This window comes from Athene noctua, chromosome 1 (genome assembly GCF_965140245.1).
Source record: "Athene noctua chromosome 1, bAthNoc1.hap1.1, whole genome shotgun sequence".
NCBI lineage: Eukaryota > Metazoa > Chordata > Aves > Strigiformes > Strigidae > Athene > Athene noctua.
In genome coordinates this window covers 4,403,864-4,411,802 of record NC_134037.1, presented here as the reverse complement: position 1 = coordinate 4,411,802, position 7,939 = coordinate 4,403,864, and positions in this window count along the sequence as shown.

The window sequence follows — 7,939 nt, the reverse complement described above, 5'->3', positions numbered from 1 at the left end:
CAAAAGAACCCTTACTCTACATGTCCCATCCTGCACCATGCTACAACACTATCACCCACAACATGCACCCATCCAACTCAACATCCAACCTTCAGGCGTGAACATACACCCCTAGGAACACCCTATACCCCAGCCAACCATCCTGGGCTGCATCAAAAGTGTGGCCAGCAGGTTGAGGGAGGTGACCCTCAACTCTGCTCTGGTGAGACCCCCCCCTGAAGTGCTGTGTCCAGCTCTGGGGCCCCCAACATCAGAAGGACATGGACCTGCTCAAGCAGGTCCAGAGGAAGCCATGAAGATGATGGGTGATTGGAGCCCCCCCTGTGAGGACAGGCTGAGAGGGTTAGGGGCGTTCAGCTGGAGAAGAGAAAGCTCCGGGGAGACCTTAGAGTGGCCCCCCAGGGCTGAAAGGAGCTGCAGGAAAAATGAGAAGGGACTTTTATCAAGGGTGTAAGGATAGGATGAGGAGGAACAGTTTTAAACTGAAAGAGGGGAGATTTAGATGAGATCTAAGGCAGAAATTCTCCCCTGTGAGGGGGGTGAGGCCCTGGCACAGGCTGCCCAGAGAAGCTGTGGCTGCCCCCTCCCTGGAAGGGTTCAAGGCCAGGTTGGACGGGGCTTTGGGCAACCTGGGCTAGTGGAAGGTGTCCTTGCCTGTGGCAGGGGGGTGGGACTAGATGGCCTTTAAAGGTCTCTTCCAACCCAAACTATTCTATGAACCCTCATCACATCCCACAGTGCAGACAGAGCACCATGCACCCCCCCTGGACCCCACCCTAGGCTTGATGTTACTACACAGCTCCTTGCACAACCCATAGCCTTCCCAGTATGTGCACACAAACACATGCTGCACAGATAAGAGCAAAGCCTGTGGAAAAAAAGAAAGCTGACCACAAGCTTTTGAGATCTGCTCACCATGGGCCAGGGAGAGGGATGCGAATCCCTTTATCGTTGGGTTGGGTTTGGGGTTTTTTGGCTTTTTTTTTTTTTTTTTTTTTTTTTTCCCGTCTCCTTTCTCTCTCTCTGGATCAGCAGCTTGTGATGAGGCAGTGCTGCAGCCAGCATGAGAAAGTGGGGCCATCCGTGCAGATGTTGCCCAGGGAAGCCGAGGTTCCCACACCAAGTAGGAAGCGGGGCCTCACGGAGCCGGGACGGGGACTGCGGAAGTGGCAGCAGGGCTGGACGCCCATGGCCACTGATCCAGGGATGATGGGAGAGGAGAAGCGAAAGGAGGGGCTCCGGCGTAGGGGGGGACATCTATTCTTAGAGAAAAAGGGGGGCCCTGGTAGGGGGATTTTATTGTAAGACTTTGTTTACACCCCAAGCAGAATGAATCAAATGACCTTGTTTATTGTCGGTCTCCTGAATGGACGGCACAGGGAGAGGGAGGAGGGATGGGGAGGGGGGGCTTATATTATTGTTAATTCTGCCATTCACAACTTCTTCTTCTTTTATTTTTTTTTTTCCCACCGCACATTGTTGCCAAGATAAAAGAATAAAAGGTGAAACTCTATTCCTTCCTTTCTCCATCTCCGCAGTATTCTCCAAATCCCAAGACAGGCGGCTGTTGGGATGAAAGTGCCAAACCACGGAGCTGTGTACGAGATACAGGGCCTGATCCTTCTGCTGCTGACCCCACGCCTTGCCAAACTAATTTTCCATGGTGGAGCGAGGGAGATGAGACCCGCTGCCCCCAGGGTCAGAGGGACCCTCCCCAAGGAGGACACAAGGACACAAACCAGCCCTTTACCACCACCACTGGCTGGACCCCTCTTTGCCCCCGGATCGAGGCAGCAGCATGACCACAGATCTCACTCACAGGGCCATTATTCTCAGGAAATAACAACATCCAGGCAAAGATTTCTTATGTGCCTACAGTTTTTGGGCACTGAACTGAAGCCCTCTTCAAAGGACCTGGCTTTTCAGCTAAGCACCTGCTCTTGATGCATGGAGGTATTTTGCTGCAAGTCCAAATTATGGTTTATTTTACCTTTTACTTGGCCCCTGGTGATCCCCATTGCTGCTTGATAACATCCCAGCCGAGAATTGAGCAGTTTTCAGGGTATTTTACTTTACAGAGTTATGAAGGTTCATGCTTGATATATCATGGGGTTACTGAGAGCATGAAACGGTCCTTTTGGTTTGAGCATCACCAAGCTGCAACAACTGTCAGCGAGCATGACAGAGGATTGTTAGCTTCAGAATGGCAGTTTTCCTTCCTTGTCACCCCTTTATAAAGCCCTTTACATGCTCTGGGATGGTGGAAAAGAGTGCAACACTTCCCAAGCTCTATGGCCCCTCCAGGGGCACCCTTCTCTGTCCCTCAGGGTGCCCTTGGGACTGGCTGTATTCATGGGTGATAACCCTTCACCTCATTTTCCCTTCAGCTCAAGGTACTTTGTTTCCTTCAGGATCATCTATTCATTTCTTAATGGTTTTGAATTTTATTAGCACAACTTCAGAGACCTGGGACAAGTTGAAACCTCATCCAGGCTTCTCCTCTCTGCCATGCAACTTTCACGTGTTGATGGAGTTTTCCTTACCAAGAGACATCAGTGCAACAAGGAAAGCATTCACATCCTTCAGTGCAAGCAGCTCTGATTCAGAAGCCATCCACAGATGTGATTTGGATTTGTCCAAATTCCTCTTTCCCACAGCAGAAATTATTGCAGTGGAAATGCTGATCCTGACTAACCACCCTGTTGATTTGCCAAATGTCTCTGGCTTTTTAAAAAATCTCCTTACATTGTCACCTTTCTCCTGTCCTTGATTTTAACTCGATCGCTGCTTCAGCCAGAACAAGACAAGGGTGGATGGAGACAGCAGAAGAAGCATGTTGTGGCCATATCACCCAACATCAAAGTCCTCCCTGCTCCAATGAATAGCTGAGAGATGGAGGGAGAAACAGCATCAGCAGAATGGGCTGAGTGTGTCCCAGCTCATTCCACTTTTGTGGCTCCAGTGTTTGTGTACAATGTCACAACAGGGAATTAAACCTAAATCAATCATGTAAGCATCCTAGAGAGTTTGTTCTACCAATCTGCCAGGGACTCATTACTGGAAACTTGATTTTTCAGCTCAGATCTCCAACTATGGACATACCTACTTTAGATGTCCAGGCCCATCCAGTCTGACCTGCAGGTGCTAGCCCAGAAGACAGAGCTCTCCCGTGTCATACCTGCCAGGGGATGCAGATGTCTCACATACTGTAGGACATCTCAAATGGCATTAGGTGCCTGTGTGTGGGCAGCTGAATCAAGCATCTCGTGTCTATGCCATCGTTTTTACATCAGAGGTAGGTGTTTAGCCTCCCGTTAACGTCAACAGAAACCCAGCCAGCACAGTTAGTGAAGTGAGTCATCGGACCAAATGTAGGTTTCTGATTTAGGGTGAGCTGAATCACTGTCTGGGATCATTTGTTAGGGATTTATAGGCCATAGTGGGACCCTAAAGACCTGATCAGATAAAAAAGCATGTGCCATAAACAACTAAAGGGAGGTGACATGAGCTGTACCCAGCAGCACTGCGACTGTTGCTGGGCTGTAGCCCTTTCTTGTCTCCCCCAGTGAGCAGAAGACACTTTTTCGCAGCACACAGTAACCCACCGCACAACATGGGCAGGGCCATGTGAGTCCATGAGAGCCCAAAACACTCAGATCCTGAGGGCTGTAACACCCCAGGGTACCACCACAGCATCCGCCTTGGGAAATACATCATTTCCAGGACAGGTGTCAGGGAGATCTTGTGCCTGTGCTGGAGCTGGGCTTAGCTGAGTTGAGCCTCTTCCTCATGATGTATGTGTTTCACCATGCTGGCTTACAGAGAAATAGAGTTGTGCATGAAACTCAAGAGCTGAACCTACAGTGGAGCTCAGAAAACATGATTATAATGGTCTTTTCTGGCCATCAAAACAATTGATTTATTATTATTATTACAACATTCAGGAGGAACAAATAGGCCAGCCTTCAGAAAGGCATTTGGTAGCCCTGATCATACTCATCTGCTCAGCCACTGGTAGAGACTGGTTGGACTCATCATCCGGAGCCATTCAGTCATTCTTATGTTCTTGCATTATATTCTGCCTTACAAGGTCTTCCCCTGTTGTTTATTCACCTACTTAATCCTTGCTTAGTGTCTTTTCACTAATTAATACCAAGGTTTATCCCAGGTTCTTTGGTCAATGCCAGGCTATAGTCAAGGTTTTGGTCCTTGGCTTCCTACATTCATGTGCTACAGTTTGCTGTCAGATTTTTGCCTCGTATCCCTCAGATTTACCCATCTCTCCCATGCTGGAGGCAGGTGGTTTTGGTAACTATCTGAGTGTAGGACATGCTCCTGGAGGGTATGAGATGGCCTCAAACCTTGCAGATTTACATCAATGTTAGAAGAGCGTAACTTGGGCAAGGTCCAGAAACCCTTGGCTGAGAACAGAGGTGGGAAAAGAGAATTAAAAATATAAAGAAGGAAAAAATGACTGAAGAAAATTCCCACCTGTTATCCAGAGCCAGGAGAGAGGAAGGACAAGGCGTATTTTGGTTGTGATACCATGGGAAGGTAGATACATAAAAGCTTATTTCACTCTAAGTGGCCCTGTCTGTCATCCTCTGCTTGCAGTAACATGCAAAAACGTTGTTTGCAGACCAGATCACCAATTCCCAGCCTGTGCAGTCCCCAGCTTCAGACATGAGGATGGGAAGCCATAAATTTCAACGAAAAAAGGCATGAAGGTGTAAGGGTGAGACAGCAGCAGCAGGCCTCAGATGAAGAGGATTCCCCAAGCACGAGTAATGAATCACCTGTCTCACTTCATGGAGAGCAAAAAAAACCCAACTAAAGTGACCCCCTTTAGCTAGGGAACCAATTTTTACCCCCCAAACCAGTCTCTTTCCTGATAGATGTATCAACTAGACTGTGCAAACTGTTCCGTAATGCCCCCATCACCTCTCTGTCTTGTGCTGCACCATGCATCCAAATAATCCAGATCCTCTAATATTTAGGCATTTATCTCACCCTGATTTCAGGGTTAAATGACTGGTCACCAGGAAGGACTTGGACCTGTCTGGCTATAAGGACAGGTAGTTGTAATATGGCATGAGGTTTGCAGTATGATAAGCATAAAAAATATTCGGTGTCGCTTAGAGCTGGTTGATGTCACAGCATGCCCCGACATCTCCAGGCTTGGATGAGGCTGAATATTTATCAAACCATCTATTATAATGAAATCTGGTTTTGTGGCATTCGGTGCAGGGATTAAAATTAAAAAAAAAAAAAAAGTGAAACCCAAAAGAGAGAGTTTCTGCCATCTAGAGGTCATGTCTTTCAATTACAAACAAGAGTGAAAGGTAAATCATAATTTCACCTCTTAAATATATGTATGTAAATATATATGTATATACACTTTTTCCAACAAATAAGCTTTTACAGGCAAAAAGTTGAGCAACTCCCTTTTCTCTATGGATTTGCTGCAAGAAATTCCATTTAATTCTTATTTGATTCTTACTACAATATCTCAGCATTGCTTGTGTTAGAAAGGTGCTGGATAAAGCACATGAGAAACCAACGTTTATTTTTCATTTCCTGACAGGGAATAAAGTTTTTAGACAAATCCACAAAATAAGGGGAGAAATCAATAAAGTTTTGGGGTTTTTTTCTTTTAAATCTCAACTTGCGTAAGATAGCCAGTAGCATCATTAACATCATATTTTTTTATGCTTAACACGTACAGCTAAGATCAGCCTTTAAAAAAGATTCAACTTCTGTTTAAATAGCAAAGCAGTGGCTCGATATTTCATGTGTGACACACTTGGCCATTATTGTGTTGTTTTAAAGATCTTTAATAATAATATTTTTATTTATTTATGGTTTTGTTGCACTCTGCTACACAGATGGACAAATTATATGATAAGAAGAGTTTCTTTTGACCTGAAAGTCCTTCAAACTTTGAGCAAAATTCATCTGAAGGTCAGAATCTGGCTGTGATTGATGAAGTTCTTTGAAAATCCCCATTTTAGGTGTAGTGGGTGTCATTCTGAAGTTCCCTGTGAAATTCCATTCAGTGTTCATATCCACTGCTTTCAGAAGTTCAAAAAGGATCCCTTGAATGTTGTGTGACAGAGGAAAAGCCAACATGCCCAGTTTATGACATGGACACAATTTCCCTATTTCCATCTCATACGGCTCCAACTTTACCATCTTACCTGGCTAATAAAGATTTACAACTTGCCACAGCTTGCTCCTAGTGGAGAAAGTAAGGACAGCCATTACTCCAAGTCTGGACCTTTGGGTTTTACATTTCAGGATGGGTATTTTTTTCCTGTTGCTCTGGTTTAGCTGTATTTCAGAGCCCTCTATGACCACCCCCACTTGCTCTCTGAGCCCCCCCCCAAAAGCACCAGTAAAATTTACTTTCATAAACTCCGCTGCAAGAAGACACACTTGCTATCCCTGTTATATATAATGGAAACTGGAGCACAGGGATGTCAGGGTCCTGTTGCAGGAAAGAACAACTGGTGCAGACTATGGGCTGGCATGTCCTCAGTTTGCACGTTGTGTGTCCGCTTCACTAGATTTAGGTGATATCTATTTTCCCCAAAAAACAAAACCAGAGCTTCCCAGTGCCACTCTGGAGGTCAGGTAAAGCAAAGATTTTCTGGGTTCAGTGTTTTAAACCTCTTGAGGAATCTCCAGACATCCATAGGCTCTATCATTTAGTTGTCCTTCTGACTCCCTGGTCGTCTTACATGGTGTACCATCACCAGCATTAGCAGAGCTAGTCTGGGATGTATAAGTGAGGCAGGATGAGATATCCAAGAAGGTTTCGCATTTATTGTAGTCCAGCTCTCCCTTTACACCCCGTCCCAGACAGCTCTTGCTTGATCATTTAGTCCCAAAGCAGTAGAAGAGCTTCTGGTCTGGACTGGGTTTGGCTTGTTGAATCCATAGGGTTAGTTTGTCTCAGCTGTCAGGGAAAGTAAAAGCAGGCAGAGATTTCCTTCCTCCCTTGAAAAAAGAAGAACAGCAATTCTAGAGACCCGGTGAAACTGCAGCCTACCTTGCCTGGAAGCTGGATGGACACCCCTCCTGACACATCTGCTTGCACTGGACTGATGAGAGGCAGTGCAATATGCCACACCAGGCTCCACCACATCCTTAGGCAAAGCCCCATGAAAACCAGCTCCCACCCGGGGAAGAAGGTGCCAGCTCCTATGCGGGGTGTCACGTCTTTGGAGATACTCAGTTGGTCGCCTGCATCCTGTGCTCCAGGATGTAGTTATTTCCCAAGAGACAGTTGGGATGGGGGCACCCACATGGGATAGGGAGAGCACTTAGGAGCCTGGAGATGGCCAGAATAAACTATTTGGCTTTGTGAGATTGCCTATTGGCTAGCAACATCGTTTTGTGACAGAATGCACCTACAAGTGCTACAGTGTAAGTCTGTGGTTCCTACAACCAGCTCTGGAGTCTGGTTCAGGTTGAATCAGCAAATGCCTTTGCTCCTCCTTCACTGCTGCAGCTGCCTTTTAAATCTGTATTACATATAAGTCGATCTCTTACCCTTTTATCCTTGCAAACAGTCATCTATATGAAGCAGAACAGCTCCCATAGAGACTCCCACCACCAAACAGTACATACACTAGTGCTCTGGATCATAGCTGGGGTGGAAGGTGATGTTCTTCTCACCAGACTGTAGTAGGTGAAAAAAAAAAAAAAAAAAAAAGGTAGGAAGGCTCGAATCCTGCTTCGCAGCATTGTGCCTGGCTAATTTGGGGTGGTTTTTCAAATGTAAAAGCTTTAGTTTAACCACAAAGCACAACAGGAAAAATTCTCAGGCTTTCCAACATGCTCCCAAGATGGGACGCCCCTTTTCCACCTGTTTCTAATTGGGATTTCTCCTGCTGAAATCATCAGAAGCTCATTATGCAGCAAAGCAGAAGCCGAT